At 34.3% G+C, this 26,911-nt stretch overlaps 1 pseudogene; it reads right to left on the minus strand.

Moving 5' to 3' along the window:
• The window catches only part of LOC131067668 (cullin-1-like), a 48,002-nt pseudogene extending 26,959 nt beyond the window's left edge, over positions 1-21,043 (minus strand).
• Positions 21,044-26,911: the final 5,868 nt, after the last annotated feature.

Below are 26,911 nucleotides of genomic sequence, written 5' to 3' on the forward strand. Positions count from 1 at the left end.
CAATAGCCATAACAAGGTGGTCCCACGAGTCAGGAAAAGAACACAATACAATAATGCAACGATCTTCCTCCTCAATCTTGTCACTAACATAACACAACTAGGCAACCATCATATTGAATGCATTAAGACTTAACATAATAAACATCTCCAAGCTTCTTCCAAAGAGAAGTTGTAGTCTTTTCCTCATGGACATTTAGGAGCATTGAATCAGCCAAACAAAGTCTTATCAAACCCTTGGCTTTCTAATCCATTTTATCCCAATCCTCATGCAACATGGTTTGTGGTTTTGTTCTAGATAATACATGCCATAGATCTCTATCCAAAAGCATATATTCCATTTTCAACTTCCAAAGTGCAAAGTTTTTGCCATTAAATTTCTCCATATCAGCTTTTGTAGATATGCTTTCCATCTTTCTGCAACAAGATTTTGAAAATACTATGTAAAAGTTCCCACTCAAACTAAAATCAGTACAAAAAAACTCGCTACCCAACAACAAAACCAAAATTGGCTAGGCTCTGATACCAACTGAAAGGAAGATAAGGTGTGGATAATGCTTTCTAACACTAATCTAGTGGGGGACATTGTGCAATTTTTTTTACAAATCTTCTATTACAAAAACGGAAACACATTTACAAGTAGATAACAAACATGCATAGAGATAAACACAATGAACAAAAGATATATTGTGGGGAAAACCCTTTTGGGTAAAAAACCACACACTCAAAAAAAACAATACTTTGTATTCCGGTAATCAAATCCTTACAATACAATATTAGCACTTATCTTATTCAACAAGAGTCTACAACTACAACCCACAACTTGGACTAATTTCAGTAACATAAGACTTCACCTGCAAAACATAACATGACTACTACTCTTCATGGCTACTATTTATAGAGAAATACATCAAATAAGGAAGCTTCGAGATGAAGTAACAAGATGGGGTCCTACAAAGTTTTTGGCCACAAAAAAGAATGCAAATGACATGTGTACATATCCAAATGAATCCCCATTGGAACCTCCTAAGTTGGGCACCCAAAATTTACTATTTAGAGGTATAATAGATTCTCTTATGCATCTTACATCCATCATAACTTACAACACTTACGGTTGTAAAAGAATCCATCATAAATGACTCATTTTAGCTTATTCTCTTACAACTCAACATAACCTAACTTGGGCACCCACCTTCTCCATGCAAAAGGTAATCTCTTGCCACTTGTCCAATATGTCATAGAATTTTTCATAGGCTGACACTTGTCAAGATCCTCAAAGTGGGAAGCCTACTTCAACATGTGCAACATATGTGTCATACAATCTGCCAAGTAGGAGGCCACCAAGCATGTGACTCCCATTAGATGACTAGACATTAGTAGCCAAGTAATAAATAAAATAATAAGTAAATAAATGCAAAATCATTTTTAGGATATGCAAATATTGAGACACCTTAATCCCAACACTTAGTGAGTAAAAGATGGGTAGTTATATAAGGTTTAAACTAAGTTATCGAATCGCTAGAAATTAAGGTTGATTCCGAGTACAAAATATCTCAAATTTGGAGACGGCATAAAACCAAACAAGGTTTGTTTAGTTTCACCAATTTCTCTACCTCTAGAAAGTCTTAAAGAGAAGTTATTTTCTTCCGAAGTAAATTACCCTTAGTGTATCAATTTACTTATTAAGTTTTTTTCCAATGAAAATTATAATAGGAATTAAAATAACTGATGTCAAATTTAGGAATAATAATCACTTTGATAGGGGAATGAGTGGGAGGAGCAATCCATGGATTTAGACACAAATAGGAACATTAACTTCTCTCATGGGGTAGGAGAAATATTCATAAAATTAACAACTAACAATTGTATCTTGGTGTGCAATGGGTAAGCCAAAGAGGTGTCAAATGTCAATTAGGGAAAATTTGGTTTTTTTTTTTGCATAAATTTGTGTAGTACATGAGGTAAATTGGTAGGTCATTTATAAATAGTGGTCTCCAGAAGTGATAGGCTCAAATCAACCATGCATGCACTTGTATAACCCAATCATAACTAAACAAAACCTTTAAATCAAGAAGAGAATCAAATTTCATTATCAACAAGCAACAAAGGTAGAGATAATGATAAAAAAAGAAATAAATAAAGGGGGGAGAATAAGGGAGCAACATAAAGAGAGAATGAGAGAGAGGAGAGTCGAATAGAAAGAGATAGAAAGATAAAGATAGAGATAGGGATAGGAAGTTATATGTACAAAGAAAAAGATATATAATGGTAGAGAGATAAAAAGATAACTAGATAGAGATAGATGGATAGACGAAAGAAGAAATATGGAGAGATATATACAAGAAAAGAGATATAGAAATAGAGGTTTAAAAAGAGGAGGGGAGAAAGAGAGAGGGAGACATGTTTAGAGATGCAGGGGTTGAGAGAAAGATAGAGGTAGAGATGAAGATAGAGTGAGAGAAGGAGAATGAAAAAAGTCAATAGAAATAGACGTAGAGGGAGGAATAAAGATATAGAGATAGAGGGATAAATTTGCAGTGATATAAAGGAAGATATAAATAAAAGTATAGATGAATTTGGTCAATAGTATACCTATCTAAACCATGACTTTCTTCAATAGTGCACCTTTTAGGATTATAGGGTTTAAGAAAGGTCAACAGAGCCTCTCACAACATCACCTTTTTCTATCTTTCCACCAACACCTTTGATAGCATTCACGAGCTCATTTAACATGTGTATGTAACTTTCAACACCCTCATCATTAGCCATCTTCAGACATTCATAGTTATGTTTCATATTCATTAACCTAACCTACTTTGTCTTAGGATCTCCTTCATATGCAAAACTTAATTTATCACAGATCTCTTTGGTTTCTTTTATTCTTGTAAATCTAGATCATACTATATCATTTAAGAAATTAATAATTATTGTTCTATCCTTTGTATTATTCTCATGATTCAAGGAGTTTCAGGTATGTTCTCCAAAGACATAGCCAGATTTAACAATTTCATAAATTCCACTTGGCAAAGTTTTCAAATAAGATTCCATCTTATCCTTCTAATAGAAAAATTTGTGCCATCAAACTTAGGTGCTTTGAAATAGATTTATTGTACCATTCTGGATCTACCTCAAGTGGTTAAGCTTTTCTAAGAAGAACCATACTTCGATACCAATTATTGAGCCCACGACAGGATTGAGAGGGGATGAATCAGTCAAGATTGTTCTATCAAACTTTAAAAAACACTTAACTATTTTACAACAATAAGGAAAACATCAACCATCAACACATGAGTAACAAATTTATGAAAACGCAACAAGGAAAAACCACAATGAGAATCACACTCAAAGTATAAATAAAATTGATTATAATGTTTTAGGCTCACCGACAAGGAACAACATGCACTTGGTCTTACAAGGCTAAGGTGCACAACCTTAGGGTAAGATAGAATTACTTGTACAACTACAACTCACTACTTCAGTGCAAGATACAAGGAGCTGCCAAGAGACTCATTGTCTTCTGAAAACAAAGAGAATAGGAGAACTAATTTTAAAAAAATCTTTTGATCATGAAATTATCCTTGAACCATCGTGTCAAGAGACCAATATCATGGAAAACACAACTGACATCAAGTAGTGTCTTAAAAACCTGTCACAATAAATATATTATCATCAAAGATATTCACAATTTGGCTTTCACACATCTATAGTATCAAATCTACTTGCTCAACATCAACATTTACTTTACATCAATTACACATGTTTTGTCACACAACTCATATATCCGCACTTCTTTTATACAAGTTAAATGATAAAAAATCTAGTTGAGGGTCAATCATAGATAAAGTATACAATATTACAAAAAATAAGATACCCAGACCAAAAACATCCAATACAGTCCACTCCACAAGATAGAGGAGACCCAAATCCATCACAACACATTCTTCTAAGTCAAATCCAATGAATCACACACACTAAGACATCCTCCAAAGTCAAAATTAAATGTAACATGTAGACAAGTAATAGAACTTGACAACTAGTCAACCCCAACATATTCCAATGCATATTACTTAATGTAGATCTCCACACACCACAGTGAGACCCGTAACAATATTCTAACTCAACCTCCAATGCATATCCGAAATAAAAATTATGATCCAAATAAGATAATAGAATTAACATGCTAAAAACAAAATACAATTGAATTTATCGAGCACATACCAACATAGCTTACTTGTAGAGCAAAGATACCACTAGAGAATTGAATTAGAATACTGCATGAACTGAATAAACACATCCTCAAAATATAAAACTTGAATTCATGTATCTCAATGTCAGCAGTCAATATATTGAACCACTTTGACAAATAAATTGACTATCCGAAAGAAACAACAACAAATCTCATCATCTGAGTAATTAGAGAACTTGTTGACTTGATAGTGAACCACTCACAAAGCAATAACACTATTTCCAAATCTACACACAATACTCTTCATGATCCATAGGAATACAAAGAATTCTACTTATGGGCCCTTAAATACTCTTTCCTACATATTGAACTTGCCACAACTGTGACTTTTTGGAAACACTTCAAAAATCACAAACTCAATGATGACAGATAGAGAGACCTCATCAAACTCAATAGCGACATCAACATAGAAACCTGTCATACTTGAACTAGACTCCATCTAGAACAACAACTTTGACATCAATGATAGCAAAACTTAAATTTCCAACAATACTAACCTTTGTATGTTGATTTCTTCAGCCTAGGAATTTTAATTCCAAAACTGGAAGGCAAATATGCAGCCTAAAGATTTCAATTCCATGAGACTCGATAGACATAAATTCTTTCAAAAACTTATACTAGTAGCACAATGCATGAATCCCATTACTATAGTTCTTACTATGTACAAACATTAAAAAAATAACTACACCAAAAATGATATTTATGAAATTCGCCCCATTTCAAGATGTAGAGGAATATAACTTAGCTCATAAAATGTTCAATTGTTAGTATTTCTCCATATAGCATACATTATATAATGACACGAGTTGTAGGTGAATGACTTCATTTATTAGTATTGCTTACATATAGCATACATTATATAATGAAATGAGTTGCAAGGGAATGACTGAAACAACAAACACATATTTGGAGCAAGAACATTCAATGATTTTCAACTTATAAAAATGCATTTTGTATAAGTGTAATTATAAAACTCAAGGAAATGCTATGTGTAGACACCTAAAAATGCCTCATTGATCATGTACTAACTATTCTTCTAATTGATTAAATAACTCTTTATTTATTTACTTAAGATAATTAATCTTATTCTTCTAAATTCATATTTCTTCATCATCTTACTAATTATTCTATTTTTAATTCTATCATCGTTTAATCATTTAAACCATTTTTCTAGTGTTAATTAAATATTTATTATTTAATTAATTTTGATTAATTCCCCAATTTAAATAATCTTTATTATTTAAATAAATTAACTTTCAATTCCTATTTCTCTCTTTTAGTTAGCTTTTTCTAAATAAAGTTGTCAATCAACTTTCAATCAGTTAACTATTTCCTCTTTATTTTCTACAATCACCCTTTTTCATCCCTCAGTCAGCTTTTTCTTAATCAATTGACTCAATTAATCTATTCAATCTATTCTATTTCACCTCCAATTCGGTAGTTCAACTATCAATCGGCATGTGATCTCACCTGAGTTCCACCTCTTGATCAATTTGTTCTATCTTTCATTCAATTCTCATCCAAAAATCTATAAATTGAGCATTCAATCTCCATTTTCAACAATCACTTTGAATCATGAACTTTTAATCTTTGTGTCATTTGCAGGTTGCCAGTGCGATATCTGAGAGCCACAACACGACAAAGAGGAGAAGAGCAATGGAAGCTATACGTAGCCTTGGAATAGGGGGAATCAATTAATTTATATTATATTCTTGTTTCTTGCTTCTATATTATTTCGTTGTTTTGTTTGTTTGAATTTCAATTAAGATAGGGATTCATGATTTCTCTTTCATTCCTAGTTTACTTTACATTAGATGAATTTATACATGCGACATTTTGGTGAACCCGATGTGAACTAACAACAATTTAACTTTGTTTTTGTTCTGTGTGATTTTGTAGATCGTATGAAATTTTTATTTTTTTTGCAAGTTTGTACAGATTTGCGGAACAAATTCTAAATTATGCAATCGCGATTGCATCATCACGCAATCGCATAAACAGGCTCACGCAATCGAGCATATACATGGTCACGTATTCATGCAAAACCCATTACACAAAAGCCCTTACAAGATCACGCAATCACTTTGTTAGGACCACACATTCATCAATAATATTGTTGTTTTGTTTATTTTATGTTTTTTATTTTCTGCTCTCTTCTCTGTCAAATTTTATATGGAATTAGGTAAATCTAGATACTATTTAATTTTATTGCATGCTTAATTATGATATTTTATAGCATGTAAGGTACAATTCAAAATTTCAGGTGCCAAGAGGACAAAAGATCAAAGAAGACAAGCCAGACACTATCAGCAAATCCTCAAGGTAGAAAAAAAGATACAAGATCTAGAGGATCAACCAGCCATTGACATATATAATAGCCCAGTTCTCTCTTATAGAGTCAAATATGATTTGCTTAACATAGAATGGATGATGAGAGATCTTGCTAGGAAATCACAATTTGTTTTGCAAGTTCGAGATCAGAATTAGTTTTGTTTTTTTTGGTTTGTCTATGGATCACGCAATCACTCTCTTAGGACACGCAATGGTTTTGTTAGGATCAAGCATCGCTCTGTCAAAATTACACAATCGACCGTACAGCATCAGGTAATCGATCATGTATCATTATGCATTTGTGTTTTTCTTAATTTAGCTTTATGTTTCTGTGGGTTTTATTAGGTTACTGATTATCTATTTGCAGTATGTGGCAAATTTACAGAGAGGATTGGATCTTTACTGAATCATAAACAATCATGCTCTCACATGTCAGTTTTTGGCTTAAAATAAACAATGGTTAAAATGGACATGCATGTTATAACACTTCAGTTTTGTGCTTAAAATAAACAATGGTTAAAATTAGCATGCATGCATTCACATTTCAGTTTGGTATTTTAAAATGGACATGCACATGCACATGCATATCTCACACCTAAATTTGGGTTTTAAAATGAACTTGAATCAAGCTTCTTAATAGATTAACCCACATTTCATTTTCTTAAGGGAAAGAACCTTTTATTGTGTTTGGGGTGGACCTATTGTTGCATCAACTACCTTTCCACCTGCCTTCGGGGTCTTGGGAGAAAGGGAGAAGGTGATAACAACACCCACTTTTTCATTTTAATAGTGAGGGGTATCTTTGACTACGGATTTCATCACCCCACAGAGGTACTTTGAATTGAGATGCGTTGGGGATATCATTTCTCCCAGTGTACGCTCGAGCCAATTTTTTGAGCTGCTATATAAATATACTAGTCAGGTGGCTAGAGTGTTGAGTGAATTCGGTGTATGTGGGGGCCTTCCTTGCATCGATAAAATCAACTAAAGTCTTAAGTGGCTTGCTTTGAGAATCCATCATTGGATTGGGACCCCTCAAAATTTTATAATAAGAACTAACTTAGTAGCCCAAATTCTACACTCAGTGTTTCTGAGAGTGCGCATCGTACCCCATAGATACCCCTTATACCTTGCATTATGAGACATAAATCCCTTGGTGATAAGATATTCGGCTCTTTAGGGTAAGAGAGACTAACATGCCCGAGAAGTGTGTGTCGTAGAATAGAGCTAGTGCTGCCAGACTCTCTATCTATCTATCTTATTTTGGTATTTTGTTGTGGAGGCCTCATTGAATGGTGTCCACTTTCTAGACCAAGATTGTATTCTGTGTTTTTTTATGTATCGTTGTACTAGGCTAGTATTGAGTCAATTTTTTTGGGCTATTTCAAGCCATATCTTACATATCTCTGAATTTTCAGAATTGGTCAGAACATAGTTCAGCTAGCTATACTTGTCTTCAAACAACTGTTCTCAGATTTGGAAAACAACAAACTTGTCCTACACACATAATTACTGGAAACAAAGTCCATTTCGAAACATCAGACATTCCTATAAACTCAAAATTTTATATACTTGTGACCATAGGCAATCCTTACATAGTCCTTCCATAGTCTTCATTTACGTCCTTATTATCATCCTTAGTCCTTGCATAGTCTTCATTTATGTCCTTATTATCATCCTTAGTCATTTCATAGTCTTCATTTACGTCCTTATTATCATCCTTAGCCCTTGCATAGTCCTTACATAGCCTTCATTTACATCTTTATTATCATCCTTAGTCCTCATAGTCTTCATTTACATCCTCATTATCATCCTCATATACATCCTTAGATTTAATTCCTTGTCTAGACCTCATATATGTCTGTCTTAGTCCATCATAATTTGTGTAATCATTCTAGAAAGTCATAGAATGTGTCCTAATGGGTCTCCTAGGTGATGGTTTTCTCCCCTTTGAGCAACCTAATCTAGTGCCAAACAACAATTAATGAGAAATTATTGACGTTTTAGGTAACTTGGCCTGGCAATTAAAGAGAAGCACACCTCATTATATAGGAGTTGAGTACGAGATAAATATAGAGTATAAAATTGCCCGTAGAATTGATAGAGAAATTGATGTAGAACGTCTAAGAGAAGAGCTTGAAAAACTTGCGTTGCAAAAATATCAAAATACTCAACAAGTCTCACATCAAATCCTCAATAAAGAGTCTAGTCTATTGTTACATATTCCATATTTAGGTCTAGAGTCTTGCATTATTGTCATCTTGCATTAGGTTCTAAACCATCCTCATATAGAAGTCTTAAATGCCCATCACAAGATCACAAAAGGAAAAAGTAAAATTGACCAAAACAGTGACCTGTCAATAAATCCAACTTGGAACATGGACATATCAACTAGTCAACAGTTAAATTCTTAGGCAATGCCCACAATACATGAACTACAATAAAATTTAACATGCGAAGAGATTGAATCAACTCAACAAGACCCACATATCCTTATGATCTTAGACGCTCTTATACATAATGATAGGGACAAGTATCTCTTGTTGTTATTATAAAATGGGGCCCAATTACCTGAAGATTTTGATATCATAACAATCTTACCACTAAGAAATACTCTAGGTCAAAATAGCAGTCAAATACCACACATGACACAAACACAAGCGACAACCTCAAGTTTTCCTCACAATACATCAACATCATATACACAAACAAATGACATTTCAAATGTGAATTCTCAATCAAGTGCATCATCCTCCACAATAAACATTAGTGCACCAACACAAGCTATACTGATAATGTAAAGTGTCTCAGCACCAATTCAAACACAAGTTCCTCATACAACAAGTGCAACCCAACCTCTGGTTTCCTATTCCATAGGATCTACATACAGTCATCAGAATGCAAACCTAGGTTTCGCTAATATGAGTACAACTCAATCAAACATGGGTTCACATATCACTTATTTCACAGTACCTAGTGGAACCTCATAACATGTGGAATTATAATTATGGTAGCTTTCAACAACCTCCTAGTTATACTACCACGAATACTTTTGTGGGAAATATACATGTGCAAAGTGTACCTCTGACTCAAATGGATATTTTGTCCCAACAAGTACAAAATCTACAATAGATGATAGCTATGTAAACCAGTAACGATAAAAAGAGCTACACAATGCAGAACTTACGTCCTTATCCTTTTGATCACACATTATACATGCCGCTTTTCCCACCACATTTTGAAACACCAAAATTTGACAGATGTTGAGGGAAAAGTGATCCTAGAGATCACATCAGAGAGTTTTTTACGACATGTATAGATGTTACAACTGAAGACACTTATCTAATGAGACTGTTTCCTAAAATTCTGAGAGGCTCATCCTTGGAGTGGTTTTCACATTTACCACCAACTATCACATCATGCGGTGAATTAGCTAAAAACTTCATTGCTAACTTCTCGCATAAAATTGAAACCCTAGTCACTTTGATGAACTTATGTGTTGCAAAACAATATGAAAATAAAACATTCGCATCCTTTATACAACGATTGAGACCTCTATATAGGAGATGCAAGTCTACATCTTTGCAGAAAACTTAATTCCTAAGATCAAGTACCCGATACAAATGCAATGTTTGACCATATTTAAATAAATCACTGAAAAAGCCCTAAAGTGTGAGAAAGGACTAGTAGAACAAGGTCTCGTAAAATATGGCAATAACAACAACGATAAATCCAAATTTTGGTCGAAAAACAAAAATATGACCAACGATGGTTTTGTAGACTCTCGTACAGTGAACAGAACTCAATCGATTTTGTCTTTACAAGGTTCAAGTCAATCATTTAGTCCAAACATAGAGAATAACACTGTCTCGACAAATGTAAATGTTGCGTAAACTATGAACACAAAATTTCCAAGGGTAAATGCTCCAAAAAGGAATTACACACCTCTAGGGGAACCTATTGAATCAACGTTTAAAAAAATTGATATAGATAAACATGATCGCTTTACCAAAAGTAAGAATATATGAATCAGGTCCTTTCAAACCTACATGGTGGAATGGTAGTGATTTATGTGATTATCATCATATTAAAGGTCACAAAACTACAAGTTGCTATAAATTGAAAAACTTAATCCAAGACATGATCGATCAAGGTGACATCACGATTGACACCAACAAAACTTCAACAAACACGAATCATACCATCTTTAAGGATCCATTTGTGAAATATAACAAAGGGAAGGCATTTACATCGAGAACACAAGACAATACAACTAACTACACAAAAGTCTCATACGACTACACTATTCATGTCATTAGCTTAGGAGATGTAGTAAATGATGATTCACAAGAAGCACTTGATAATGGTGAGCAATATCAAGAGACTTACAACGATGATAACCAAATTTGCATGCTGTCGGAAGCACCAAAATATGATGAAGACAAGAATCTCTATCTTATGGACTGGGGGCATGAAGAACCATTTCATTCAGGATGGTTTGAAGATGAACTTTTAGCATATATCATGGATGTCGAACTAGCATATGATGACTATAGGAGGGGATATGACATAAACCTTGATAACGCAATATATATTACATACAGTTCCTTCGCAAGAGATGATACAGTGGCTACAATCACCATAACTCCCAGAGATAGAGACTGTGTAGTAGTTACTCGTAGATCTAAAGTAACTTTACAAGTAGTACCATCAAACCCACCACCAACAGTAGGGACTTATAATATTGTTGAACAACTCAAGAAAACCTCGGTGCATATATCACTCTTTGAACTATTGCATATGTCACAAACTCATAAAGCTATCATAGACAAAGCACTTCAAGATTCAGTAGTTGACAAAGATATAGATGAAAATGCCTTCCAATCCATGGTGGAGAATTCAGAACAAGGTAGCCACATTGCGTTCATATAATAGGATATTCCTAGTCATAGACTTCTCCATATCGACCCGCCACATCTAGAAGCTTACATACATAAGAGAAGAATCATAAGAGTACTTATAGATGGAGGAGCCAATCTCAACATTTGTACATTAAAGCTAGTTAAGGCGTTAGGATATTTTGAGCTTCATATTGATCCTTCAAAGAGAATAAACATCAAAGAATATGATGATGAAGAGCATCCCTCAAAAGGTATAGCTACACTACCAGTGCAAGTAGGACCTATAACAACAGAGGTTACTTTCCAAGTGTTGGACAAAGAACTAGGGTACATCATGTTATTTGGCCTCTCATGGATTCACACCATGCAAGTTGTACCGTCAACATTTCATCAATGTGTCAAATTCTTGTACAATGGCATTGAAATCACCACAAAAGGTGATCCAAATCCATTCCAACACTGTAATCACTTAAAGACAAGTGTAGATAACCAGGTACTAATTAATCAAAACACTACTCACTATAAAAATGGAGTCACTAACAATCACAAAAACATAGAAGAATGTGCCTACAATATCTTCTTTGCAGATAAAAGATATTGGTTGTGGGGAATACTCTATTTCAAGTACCTCAAATGGAAAACAATTGTCTCTTTCTCCTAGGTCTTTTGGGAAACCTCAAAACATAGTAATGAAACAAGACAAAGGAAAAGAAATAGTCAGATACTCAAATTCATGCTCTTTCATTAGGTGGGGAGATTTACAAGAAGAATCTCTAAATGAAGATGTCAATCACTAGATATACAGAGAAGAAGATGACATGACAATACCTAGCTTACCTTTAGATTAGTATGGCAACAAATTCAAGATTATACAAAAACATGGGTATGATGGGACCACAGGCTTGGGATTACAAAAGCAAAGAAGATTAGAAGCCATTGTACCAAACGACAATCCAAAGAATCAAGGGTTAGGATATAAACATGTACCAAATATAACGGAAGCAAGACAATGTACACTAGATATACAAAACAGACCAAGGCTACCATCAGAGCACATATCTCAAAGTTAGTTGTCAACATGAGTGTTTGCCTCTTCATCTTAGACAAGCAAGAAAGTACCAACATCACCTAGTACAGAATCAGCCGACGAAGATATGAGATAACTTCTGCAAGAACCTAGCACTGAGTCAACTAGCAATATAGTATCTGACACATTCGCACAAGCAAATATGGTAACATACACAGGCTTAGTACCAGTAAATGAGCCTAATCCTTGGTTGCTATCAATGCTTCTGTCAAGGGAAACAACTCAAGCTCCACCCAATGAATCAGATGAAGAAAGACTACAATGACTTATACCAGGTTTAAGAAGGGTGACCCCCATACAAAGCAAACCCACCAATCTACAACAAAATCAGATGCAAGAACAAGAGGAGATAGGTGATATGACTCCAGAAGCTGAAACATACATAGAAAGTGACATAGATTCTCACGACTATGAATTTCTATCTAATCATGATTCCATCCCACAAGAAATTGACATGATAAGGTATAACAAATCATCTATAGATGAAAATATACCAGGTCACTCAAATAACCAGGTATGCATGTTATCAGAATCTGTTACAATAGAAGGGAGTAATGAGTTACCCCTTGTACACTCACATTTGATTGATTGGGGATGAGAAGGAAAACCAACTCTAGATTGGTTTGAGAATCATGAAGCTATTGCAGAATTACTTGGTGTTAGAGAAGGGTTTACAAAAGGTGATCACAAGGCAGGGTTTTTTGTTGCCCTGGATAGAATGACATACTTAGGAGAGGCAACCACCTCTGTAACAAAAGATATGGATCAAAGTAATCACAATGGAAAGAGTGAGTTAGAAAATATCCGTATTGAAAAGAGAATTCAACTTTAATCATGGAAGAAACTCAAGAAGTAAATATAACCGAAGGAGAAGTTGTACATAATATCCATTTAGCAAAATCATTAAACTAGGAAGAAAATGACAAATTCATACAGTTTTTCAAATAATGTCCTATCAATTTCGCTTGGTCCTATGCAGATATGCCAAACTTAGATCTAGAATTGGTGTTACATCATTTACCATTGCTACCATAAATTAAACCATAAAAACAAAAGCTACGAAAGATGCATCCACATATTGCATTACTAGTCAAAATAGAATTCCAAAAGTTGTTGAATGTGGGCTTCATTTGACCTACTGACTATGCAGAATGGATATCTAATCTAGTACCTGTGACTAATCCCATTGGGGGCATTAGAATATGTACCGACTTTTGAGATCTAAACAAAGCATGTCCCAAGGATGATTTCCCATTACCCAACATAGATATGATAGTTGACTTAACTGTTGGGAATGAAATGCTTTCATTAATGGATGGGATACAACTAGATTAGGATTGCACCAGAAGATCAACACAAGACGACATTTACCTGTCCATGGGGAACATACTGCTAGAATGTCATGTCATTTGGCCTTAAGAATGTAGGAGCAATATATCAAAGGGCTATGATGATACTATTTCATGACATGATCCATAATATCGTAGAAGATTATGTGGACAATCTACTAGCTAAATCACAGACAAGAGGTCATCTTGAAGTCCTTGCAAAGATATTTGATCGATTAGAATAGTATAATGTCAGGATAAACCCCAAAAAGTGTGTTTGGTGTAACAGAAGGAAAAAAATTAGGGTTTATTGTGTCTAACAGAAGGATTGAAGTAGATCCTACAAAGGTCAAAGCAATCATGGATATGCAACCTCCATCAACACTAAAGAAGTTAAGAGCGTTACAAGGAAGACTGCAGTCTATAAGGAGGTTCATAGCACAGCTGGCAGATAAATGTCATCCATTCCAGTATTTACTCAAAAAAGGAGTTACCTTCAAATGGACAAAACAGTGCCAAGAAGCTTTTCAAGCTTTAAAAGATTATCTTCTGAATACTCTAGTATTAGTTCCACCTACTCCAGGAAAACCCCTATTACTATATATATCAGCAACAAACTCATCTTTAGGAGCCCTGTTGGCACAACATGATGATCAAGGAAAGGAAAAAGCAATCTAGTATCTAAGCAGAACATTAATTGGATATGAGCTTAATTATACTCCTATAGAATGAGCATGTCTAGCAGTGATTTTTGCATCTCAGAAACTTAGACATTATATGTTGTCACAAAGTACAACTCATCGCATGCTTTGATCCACTCAAATATTTGTTAAGAAGAGCATCATTGACTGGAAAATTGTTTAAGTGGGTCATGCTTTTAAGTGAGTTTGATATAGAGTATGTGGAGAGAAAGGCAATCAAAGGGCAGCTTATAGCAAATCAATTAGCAGAGGCTCCTTTGCAATCAGTCACCCGCTACTAATAGACTTTCCTGATGAATCATTGTTTACATTGACAACATCTACAATGTGGAAATTATACTTTGATGGGTCCTATTAAAATCATGGAGCTGGAGTTGGGATTCTTTTCATCACCCCTCAAGGCGATTCTATCTCTAAGTCATTCAAAATAACTTTTCCCTATCCAAACAATATACTTTGTACCTTCGTACAGTGAAGGATAAAAGAATTACAAGTCTACGGGGACTCACAACTAATTGTAAATCAAGTTAATGATGACTATAACACAAAAGATGATAAATTGTTGCCTTATAAACAAATGGTAGAAGATTACAAAGAACATTTCAATAACATCACTTTTGAATAGATTTTGAGGATGCAAAACAAGGCAGCCAACGACATGGCTACAGTAGGGTCTCTACTAAATATGCCTAATAATGAAACTCAGTTTGAGTTTATTGTACAACAATTGATGATACCGACATATGAGATTCCCTCATCTGAATATGTATGTGCAATAGTGGGTCCTGAATCCCCATGGTACAATGAGATATACACATACTTACATACTCAGTACAAGTCTCCTGATTTCTCTAGAAATCAAAAGAAAATTCTTATTCATCAGGCATCCACACACACTATTATTGTTAAGACATTGTATAGAAAGAGCTTCTCTTGATGAAAGAGAAGCACAACTTGCCCTAAAGGAGGTACATGATGGAATTTGTGGGGCGCATCAAAGTGGTCTGCCACTATCAAAGAAATTGTTAAAAACGGGATACTACTAGCCAACTATGGAAAAGGATGTTAATAAATATGTATAAAAAATATAAATAATATTAAATGCATGGAGACCTCATTCATGCACCGACACAAGATCTTCAACATATTACATCACCATGGCCATTTTCACAATGGGGGTTAGATCTAGCTGGTAAAATCAATCCTACTTCTTCCAATGGGCACAAATTCATCTTAACAGCTACTAAGTATTTTACTAAATGGGTTGAGGCAATTCCCCTTACATACACCACTGGTAAGCAAATAGAAAAATTCATGCTTAATTACATTATCTGTCGATACGGAATTCAAATGTGCATAGTGACAGATAATGGATGTCCATTCAAAATTCAAGAAATGAGAGAATTGTGTGAAAAATTTCAAATACAATAGAGATTTGTAACACCATATTATCCGCAAAGAAATGGACAAGCAGAGGCAGCAAACAAGACAATATTGAAGATCGTTAAGAAATTTGTCACTGATGCAGGACGAGACTGACATCTCCAATTAAATCCCACTTTTTGGGCTTACAGAACAAGAGTGCGCACCCCTAAAGGAGCAACACCATATTCCTTGGTTTATGGTACAAAAGCAATACTACCTATTGAAATATAACTACCGTCTTTAAGAGTCTCCTTAAAGATCATCATATCAGAGGAAGACTATCAGGTTGCAAGATTACAAGAGCTGGAAATGCTCGATGAAAATAGATAAACTACTTTAAATCATTTACAAGGTTAACAGGATAGATTGAGAAGGAGTTATAGAAAATGAGTACACCCAAGTAATTTTGAAGTGGGAGATCTAGTTCTCAACCAAAGGAACCTAGCGGAACAAGAAAATCCAGGGAAGTTAGAACCTAACTAGCTAGGTCCTTTTATCATAACAAGGGTTATAAGAAATGGAGCATACAATTTGGCTACCATGGAGGGAGATCCACTCCCTAACCCTACGAACAACTTGCACCTTAAACGATATTATATCTAAGGGTTAGGTTAGTTTAGGTTTTTCTTTTTGAATTGCATCTCATTTTATTCAAAGCATTGCATCACATGTAGTTTATCTTTCAAATGCATCACATTCGCAAAATTTATATATTTACATATAGCAACATCAATAAAACAAGGCAACTGTCCAAGTTATTCATTCATTTACCTTCAAGAGAAACAAGGGTCGTCTCCTTTCTTAGATATTCAAACATGAAGTCTTTGAGGTCCTAAGGTCATTCGTTTTCAACATTACCTTGTGACAACACTTTACTTATGGTTGGGTAGTGATTTCACTATTTGAGACTTTTAACCCAAAATCTATCAATTGCTAAATCTCAAACACATTAACAAAATCTCTAATTCATTCTAGACACCTAGTTGATCATATGACTAGTGAAAAATCTGAAATTCTACTTCAGCGCCACTGTAATTGTCAGACCCAAGTAGGTTTCATTACTTACAAGTCAAGGCAAGAAAATAAAAAAGAAAAAGTACTATGCCAAATATTAATCTCAAGATAAAAGAGCAATGATATATAACTGAAATATCACACATACAAAGTGCGACAAAAAGATTGACTATGGAAACATGTGAGTAACTCCATCAGCACTATGAACACCTGCTGGTAATGGAGCAATATTTGAGAAATTACAATCTATAACCTCGTCAGAGCTCTAAAAGCTTGCTGGCAGTGAGGCTCTATTCAGGATGCTTTTGAAGTTAGGATAATCCACATAGATAGTCATATAGGATGCTAAGGATATTTAGTGAACACAAGAGCAGGAATTAACTCATTTGCATACACATGGGCAAAATAAGATCAAAGTTTCAAGAACCAATGGGGAAGTTTTCAGTGGCTCCATTGGTACATCATAGTCACTAAGTGTGTTAATTTGGATGTTCCAAGGGACCTTAAGGCTCGATTGGCCGCTTATCTACTAAATGTTTTGTACCTCCAATTCAATTGGTGTATTACAAAATGCTAAACAAACAACAGATATCCTTTGTCAAATAGGCAATGCATATTCATAATGCATATTATATTAACATAGGTCATGTCAAAAATTCATTGTCTCCACATGCATTCTGTAGATCATCATGTAATACAAGTCTACACATTGGGGGCATAACCGAAAAAATCTTAAAAATCATAAAAAGTCCTGCAAAAATCCAAAAAAGATTGGAAAATCTTTCAAAAATCTAAAAAGAGTGAAAAAAATAAAATCCAAAAAAAAAACAACAAATATGATCTTGAAAAACTACCAAAAACAGTGAAAAGCATAAAATTAAAAAAACATTCGAAAAAAGTCCAGAAAAAATCCAAAAACATTGGAAAAGGTCCTTAAAAAATTATCAAAAACATCCATATAATTTCTTGAAAAATCAAATATAAAAACCTTCAAATATCAATCCACAAAATCAAAAAAAATAATTAAAAAATCAATTAAAAAACTTGCAATAAAATGTCTCGTGAGAAAAAAATACCCTAGCAGATATCCAACAAACACTTCGCACGAAGCTAACAAAGGATATGACTATCCAGTCAAACATCCGCAATCAATTGATCAAATTGTCTTATCAATCATATCATATCCATATCAAGTGATCATTATCTTGTCTTAAACAAAAGAGGATATACTCAAAATCAGACAGGTTAGTCTTAATCGGGGTCCGCAACTTTCTGAGATCAAACATTATCAACCATCACATCAAGCAACTGAGAACTAAGGCACAAGGTCAGTATAGTTGTTAAATTTTGTTCGGGTCAGTCTTTATCTTTTATCATTTGGCGACATATCATGTTCCTATGCTACTCAATGATGTCCACAAGTGACTAGAGGATTCGGGATGGTCATGATCTTTTTCTTTGTTTGTTGTTTGTGGTGTGGACCAATGAAGTTCTAGGGAAATTTCTCTAGTGAATGTCTATGATAGGAGCATTCAGCTTGTGAATGGCACACATACCTCAACCCCTAGTATATTTCCCAGAATGGAGGGTTCACTCCTTGTCTGCTACATGTTTGTTTCTTCAATGAGATATCTTTGCATCTTGGTTCCTTATACCCTGATGTGCTAAGCTCCATTGTTCAATAATAAGGCTCACTGATGAATATATATTGCGCAATAAATAATGACACAGGTTCGTGAATCGATCATTCTCATTTCATCTTATTTGCTTATTGCTAGTTTGTTGATTCTTTTATCATCATCTCATATCAATCATCTTCAATTGCTTCTAGTTCATTCTATTTCATCAATAGATTCTCTCATATTCTATCTCAATACCATCGTCACATCACCTATCTCTATCTCTAAACATCTAACCATTCTTCTATCTTTCATCTCACATTCTTCTTTTTTCGAGAGATCATTCATACCTTTAATGCATAAACAAACTCTCGAGGGGGCACTACACCCTAAGTATTACTGGGGCATACTGGGGTAGAAAAATTTTCGTTTTCTTTAAAACAACATTGTTCCAACATTGTCTCAAAGAGGGGCAAATCTAGACACCTAAAAACGTCTCATTGATCATGTATTAATTATTCCTTTAATTGATTAAATAATTATTTAATTATTTAATTAAGTTAACTAATCTTATTCTTCTAAATTCATATTTCTTCATCATCTTACTAATTATTCTATTTTTAATTCTATCATTTAATCATTTAAATCATTTTTTTAATGTTTATTAAATATTTATTATTTAATTAATTATGATTAATTCCCAATTCAAATAATATTTATTATTTAAATAAATTAATTTTCAATTTCTATCTCTAGTCATTTAATCATTCAACCCTTTTCTTAATATTAATTAAATATTTATTATTTAATTAATTGTGATTTAATTCCTTTAATTTGAATAATATTTATTATTTAATTAAAGTCAATTTCTAAATAATTAAATAGTTTCTTTAAATTATTTAATTAACTAATCATTTCCTCTAATTCTAATTCCAAATCCCCAAATTTTAATTTCATAATTCTTCTAATTTCATTCAAAATTCAGATTCTTCTAGTTTCTTATAATTTCAAATACATGTGCATGATTTCAAAAATCAAATTGAAAATCAAAGTCAAGTTCTAAATATATTCAAATAATAAATTGAATTTAAAATAAATTCAATATTTGAATTAAATCTCATGCAAAGATTAAATTGAAAATCTAAGTCAAAGTTCAAGCACATGCTAAATTAATTAATTCAATCAATTAATTAATTAATTCAATTATCTTTTCAATTCCCATTTCTATCTTTTAGTTAGCTTTTTCTAAATAAAGCTCTCAAGTCAACTTTCAATCAATTAACTATTTCTTCCTCTTTATTTCCTCCAATCAATTAAATAGTATGCAAATGATATTTTCCATGTCCTCAAATGAAGATAAAAAGCTTTCTTGATTTACCTTTTCTAATCGAATCCCTAAGTCATAAAGTCTCTCCAAATAGTTAAAAACCATTTTTTATTTTTATTTTTTTAATTTTATTTTAATTATAATAATATTATTAAATTGTCATTAAAATTAAAAATCATTGAACTCAGCTTGATTAATATTGTTAATTATCTTAATTCGAAAGAAAAAGGAGCCATTTATCCTTTCTATGTATCAAATGGCATTTACTAAGGACATTCAAGGCTCACAGAGCAAATTAATCAGAGTTGGCATGTGCCTACAAAACAGACTTGTCACAAAGTTTATTTAATCACCATAAGCTATCTAACTGATGACTATTTTCCCTCCAGCTATAACTACGCAAACCCACAAAACTATCAAAAGAAGCAATGGTACATAGATCACAGACTAGTGAAAAACAAAACATCAGAGCTCTAGAAAATAACCAACCGTCTTAGTGATATAATCTTCAATAGTTTCCCTGTATCTGTCATAGAGTTGCTTCGGATAATCATGGGGAGGCTTCTGTGTAGACTTCTGTGTAGACAGATTGTACACACTCCTGTATATCAAGTTAAGAATTGTAAAAGCTATGAATTGTAGATATGATATTTCCAGAGTCTATGTAAATGATTGAAAATGTTTCTATAATTATTATATAAATATTTTCTTCTGTACTGATTATAACAATAAATTAAACATGTGAAACCTAGAAGATAAAAAAAAATTGTGTACACATATTGTGGCTTGTTCTATAAAAAAAGCCACAAATAGCATTATCAATGTAATAAAAAAATCAGTGGAAAATTAGGCAAAAATAAAACCAGTGAGCAAAATAAATTGAGCATACAAGCATTATTGAGCCAAATAAACTATAAAAAACAAATCACTAAGGGATACGTATAAATCGTGCCGCAGTAAGCTTTTATTTCAACTTTTTCCAAATTATCAAAGAGCTTCTTGATTACTATCTGGATGGACCTCTCCCACTCTTCTTCAAGGTCTATAATGAACCGCCCGCCAACCATGGTCATTTTCTTGGAAGCTCAGCTCCAACCCTGGATGTTAATTACTGCTCCCAGTATCATGCACACCCTGAATGCGAAAGACAAAAACAGCATTAGAGATGCTGATAGAAAACCCCTAATATATTGCAAGAGAAACTACTATATTTTAGAAAACTAAGGTAGCAACGAAAGCTTCTCATCGTCTGAAAAGAAAAACAGTTGGCGGGGTAAATCTAGCAGACACTAAATCTATCATCTATATTAAAAATAAATTAAAGCGTAGAACAGACTAATAAAGTAGTACTCTTGTTATACCAGAACCAGTCAGTCCAGGACAGCTTAGGAAAATAACTGTCGAGGCAAATCCAAGTCTAGCAGAAGCCCATTTATTTGTCAAACAATGGTACCATAGTGTAGCGTCCTAAAATTGCGACACTTGCAATTTCGACTGCATTTGGGTCTTCACGATGGCGGCGCAACGTTGAACCTAAATGGAGACCCCGAAACTTGTTTACGACACCAAAAACTGCATTTTTCTGCACCCTAGCCCGATCCCTCCTTGCACCCTATTGTCCCGGGAGGTGGGACCATGGCGCCCAGTGCCCTGGTCCTTCAGGACTAGGGCGCCCAGCGCCCTGGTCCCTCAGGACCATGGCGCCTAGCGCCCTGGTCCCTGGCCCTATTTTGGGCCCGGTCTCTTTTGGGCATCGGGTCTTTAAGTTTGCAATTCGGGAAATAATGTTTCCTAGTCGGCCTAAGGTCGGGAAAATTAGTCTATCAACCCTAATTGACAAGTATATAAACTACATTTCCTCTTCCAAAAAAAGGGAGGAAGACATATGTGTGCAAAAGGCGGAAGCGATATTCAAACATTCAAACATTTAAGCATTCAAACATTCCTTCAAGCAATTGAGCATTCTAAGTCTCCATTCAAGGCTAGGTGTTGCATTCAAGACAAGGATTCAACCATTGAAGAGGAGATCACATACAACATACAACATACTACATACATTACACCTTCGCATGTAAGAATACAAACATTCTTACAACAAGGTATCAGTACTTGTTTACATTACAAACATTTACATTTACAGCATTCTCATTTCTTGGTTAATTCCAAAACCGGGGTTTGACCTAAAGGCAAACCCCTCATCCCTAACCCCCCAATCGTCCTCTCTTTTCTGTGTGTAGGTTGCAGGTATGCGGCTGTAATTGAAGATCTGGAATCCTCGTGCAGAGACGAACAGATCCCCCTTCGTTTCGCGGATTTTTAGGAGGACCGTGTGCACGCCGGGCGCCATCATCCCATCAACTTTCGCTCAAATTTGCAGAACAACATCATCTCGACATTTTACTGCTAATTCCAGGTCCGCAGCTTCATCCCATATCCCTATCTCTGTTTATAAGCGAATCTTTCCTACTTTACATGCATTCCTAGTTCAATCTTTCTATCCACATTTTTTACAAAAGAGGGTATCCTTGATGTCACAACCCTTGAAACTCATTTAGAATCCAATCTTGCATTGCGTGGGATTAGATCTTGTGGGTTTCAACCCCTCTTTTGAATGGAAAGTCTCTCCTAAGTGAAAACCATCAACCCTAGTGACTCTCCCTTCTCTCTCCTTGGAGTTGGGGAGGGGAGAACAACTAGGGTTCGATTTTTCCGCTTTACATTTTGGTGAACCCGACGTGAACATCCTCATTCTAAAAAATTTGCTTCCCTAATTACATTTCCATGTTTGATCTTTTGCAAATTTTAGAGGCTAATTGCATAAAAACGCTAAAATTTTCTTTTAAGTAATTAAACTTGTGAAATGTTTAATTGTTAATGCTTGTTTCAGATCTACCCTTCTATTGCAAATTGTCAATTCATATTTGTGCCTTAATTCTGAAAATTAAGTGGTTAAGTGTCAAAACCTTAATTTTTAAGACCTTCTTGATTCAACCTTTGACTGATAATTTCACTAATCAAAACACTTCCAAATTGGCTGTAACTTTGGATTCCACAATAAAATCACAACATCTTTCATCCCTGAAAATTTGGAAAAAAGTTGCGAGGACTATGTGCACCCCGAGCGCCTTCGTCCCCGACATTTTTTCCGAAATTTTGGGAGCTAGATCTTACTGTATTTTTCTGCTAAAATCCAGAATTTTGGCTGATTTTATCAATTTTAACACTTTCAAAATTAAAGTCAAAGTTGGTCTAGCGATTGCTTGGATTGAGGCTTCTAATCATTCAAAAATTGTTGAAATTAAAATTCATATCAAAATTGTGTTTCTTATAGTCCTAAATCTGAAAACTGTGTTGGCATTCATTCGAAATTTCAATGTTTTATTCAAATTTTTGTAGTTTGTGACTTTTGAAATTAAGTGTTTAATTGCAACAACTTTGATTTCCACTTTCAAATTCGAATTTTGCATGAAATCGAGTCAACTTTTAAATTTCAAAACTTGCATTGCTTTCAGTATTCCCTCTAAAATCATAAAACTCAAAATTTCAATTTCCCTCTCTTTTTCAAAATTCAAATTTTACATTTTTCAACAATCTTGGTAGGGTTCAATTTTGAGATTGCAACTTTAATTTGGCCTATCTACAGATCATAAAATCACTCAATTTTTTCAGATTAGCTTTAGAATCATCATAACTTTCATCCCTGAAAATTTCGAAAAAAGTTGCGAGGACCGTGTGCACTCCGTTCACCACGGTCCCGGACATTTTTTCTGAAATTTCGGGAGATTGTCCTGATTGCATTTAACAGCTTAAATCTAGGAGATTGGCTGATTTTATTGAAATTTGCTACCTCTAAAATTCAAAATCTTCTCTCTCTCTCTTTAGTGCATGAGTTTTACAACAATAAGTCCTACTTACACTATTCCCGTTAGATGAAGCCTTAGAATTAAGTCTTTCCAAGGTTTAATTACTGAGGAGATGGAACCTAATTTGAATGGCCTTTTTAACGAGGACATGGGTAATTCCTCTAATCCTCTTAATGATGAAGAAGCTCTCCATGAGGTTTCTATAGAACAACTTTCAAAATTGGATAACCAATTTGATGATTTTCGACAATGGATGTCTCAAGAATACCCTGATAGTCAAGCTCTTTCATTAATTGAGGGTCTAAAACGTATGGTTCAAAGTGATAAGAATGGAATTGATATTTTGCGTGGTATTGCACACATTGTGGATTCGAATGTGATGCCGATGAAAAATTGTGCCAAAACCTTAGGTTATACACAACCTCCTACTCAAGTTAATCATTCTATTCCTTTGACAACTTCTATTGCTAGTATACCTACTTTTACATCAAACATAATGACTACTTCAATACAAGACATTCCGCCTATGATCACCAGTCATGGGGGCAATCCCTCTTCTTCAATCAACCCTCTTCCTTCATTCAATCCGATTGCTTCATTCGTTCCTTCAATGAGTGTCCCTATTATATCTCCACAAATGAACATGACGCAAGGGGGCAATTCATTTAACCATTCCATTCCTCCTTTCCAATCATCTCCTATGACTAACTATCATAGTGTCCCACCACCTTACTCTCTACCTTCTTTCAATAACATAACACCTCCATCACAATCTAACACGTCTACTATGAACTCTTCGACTAAAGTGACCATTAACAATCTTGCACAAACTGTCTCTTCTTTACAGCAACAAATTGCCTCTATGAATCAATCTAAGTTTAGTGTGCCCACAGTTGATGTGGCGAGCCCACTTTCTCTTGACATTGTTCAAGCTATTCCCCCTAAACATGTTGAAATTCCACATTTGGAGCTTTATAATGGTAAGGGTGATCCTCTAACACATGTTAAGACCTTTCAAACAATATGTACTGATTTTGCTTATGACCAAAGGTTGCTTGCAAAACTGTTTACTAGAACATTAAGAGATAAAGCCCTACAATGGTATTGCTCATTGCCTTCTTATTCTATTTCTTCTTTCGAACAACTTGCAAATGCTTTTATTCAACAATTTCAAAACAATATAAGTCCTAAAGTTACTTTGATTGATTTAATGCATTGTAAACAAGGTGTTAAAAAAAAAGTGACTGATTTCATTGGTAGATATAAGCATTTGTATGCTCAAATTTCTTTTCCAGTACCTGACAATGACATTCAAAGAATCTTTATTTCTAATTTACAAAAAGATATTAGAGAAAAACTTCTGTTTTCTGAGTTTACTTCTTTCCAACAGTTGTGCGCAACTCTTCACAATTATCAACTGACTGTGAGTCAAATGGAACAAGCAAATCCTATGGCTCCGAGTGATAAGGGTGATAGTAGTCAACAACCATTTGGGAAGTTTAAACCGAACAGAGAGTCCATTAAATTCAATGAAAACATCATCAACAACAATGTGAATGCGGCATCAGGTGTGCCTCCTATTTCTAAGTTTTTCAAGAAAGAAAGAAAGTTTACTCCTTTGAATGAATCATTGCATAGTATTATGAATAAGTTATTGGAACAAAATGTGCTTACTCTTCCTCCTATAAGGAAAATAGATCCTACAAAGATTAACTCACCCTATTTTGATAACAAATCTTTTTGTCAATTTCATCGTCAACCTGGGCATGATACTGAAAAATGTTTTGCTTTAAAGGGTAAAATTCAAGATTTGATTGATAATAATACTATTTCTATTTCTGGAGTGAATGATAAAGGAAACACATCTGTAGCTCCTCCTAACCAAAATCTTAAGATTTTTACTGATCCATTACCTTCTCATACCTCTAATGCGATTGATACTAATGATTCTGTCTCACCTGATGATCTTGTGTCTATGACTCCGAATGTGATTAACTTTGTAGAGCAGCAGAAAATCCCTAAAGAACCTTCCATCACATTTGATTCCAGTGAAACTATCAGGGCACCTGATGGTCCTTTATATATAGTTGCAAAAGTCAAGAATACACCTTGCCGTGGAGTACTTATTGATCCTTCTTGTATGGTTAATATCATTACTGAAGAATTTCTTTTTACTTTGCAATTGAATCAAGTGATCTATGATGAAACAAATGTGGTTGTGAAACTATTTGATGCATTTTCTTCTCCTGCAATTGGTTCTATTACATTACCTATTGAGGTCCATAACAAATCCCTTGATGTGGACTTTGCTATTATTCCATCATCCGAACAATTTCGTGTGAAGCTAGGCTATCCTTGGCTATCTTCCATGAAAGCTATTGCTTCTCCTATTCACAAGTGTTTGAAATTTCCCCATAATGGTGAATTTGTTACTATCAATCATTGTCTCTTTAAACCTGCTGAAAGAACTTCTAGCATTCCTATTGATTACTTTTGGCCTAAACAATTCCAATCTCTTCCTCCGTGAAGTGATCATCTTTTCAAATCTTATCAAAAGTGGAAGAAAGATATGATCCTATCTCTAAGTGAACCTAGAACACCCAAACTTGATATTCCTATCGTTCTTGAGAAGGAAGTTCTTCCTTTGAAAGATAAAACTAATGTCTTTCCTCAAGAAGATTCCCAACCTATCCCTATGAATGTGACTATGCCTATATCTAATAAACTTCCTAAAAGTAGACCTATACCTTCTCGTCATGATGGACTTGGTCTCCTTCCTAAACCAAATATTCCTCCCTTATATGGAGCAGTTCCTCCTCCTTCTTCTTATAGAGAGAAGAGACCTTCCTCTTCTCCTATTATTCAACCTAAGAGACCACAACCTAAACACCCAAGTGATAAGGATGAGAACATTCCTCCTCCTCAATCTTCTCAACTTCCTACTAAGACTAGATGGAATCGTTCTGCACATGAACGCCGACGAAAGCGTCATCTTAGAGCTCAGGCAGTTGTTTCTCAGACTTTGCAATCCCCAAAATCACCTTCAGCCAGTATTATTCCATTTTCTCCTCA

This window comes from Cryptomeria japonica, chromosome 8, assembly GCF_030272615.1.
Source record: "Cryptomeria japonica chromosome 8, Sugi_1.0, whole genome shotgun sequence".
Taxonomy (NCBI): Eukaryota; Viridiplantae; Streptophyta; class Pinopsida; order Cupressales; family Cupressaceae; genus Cryptomeria; species Cryptomeria japonica.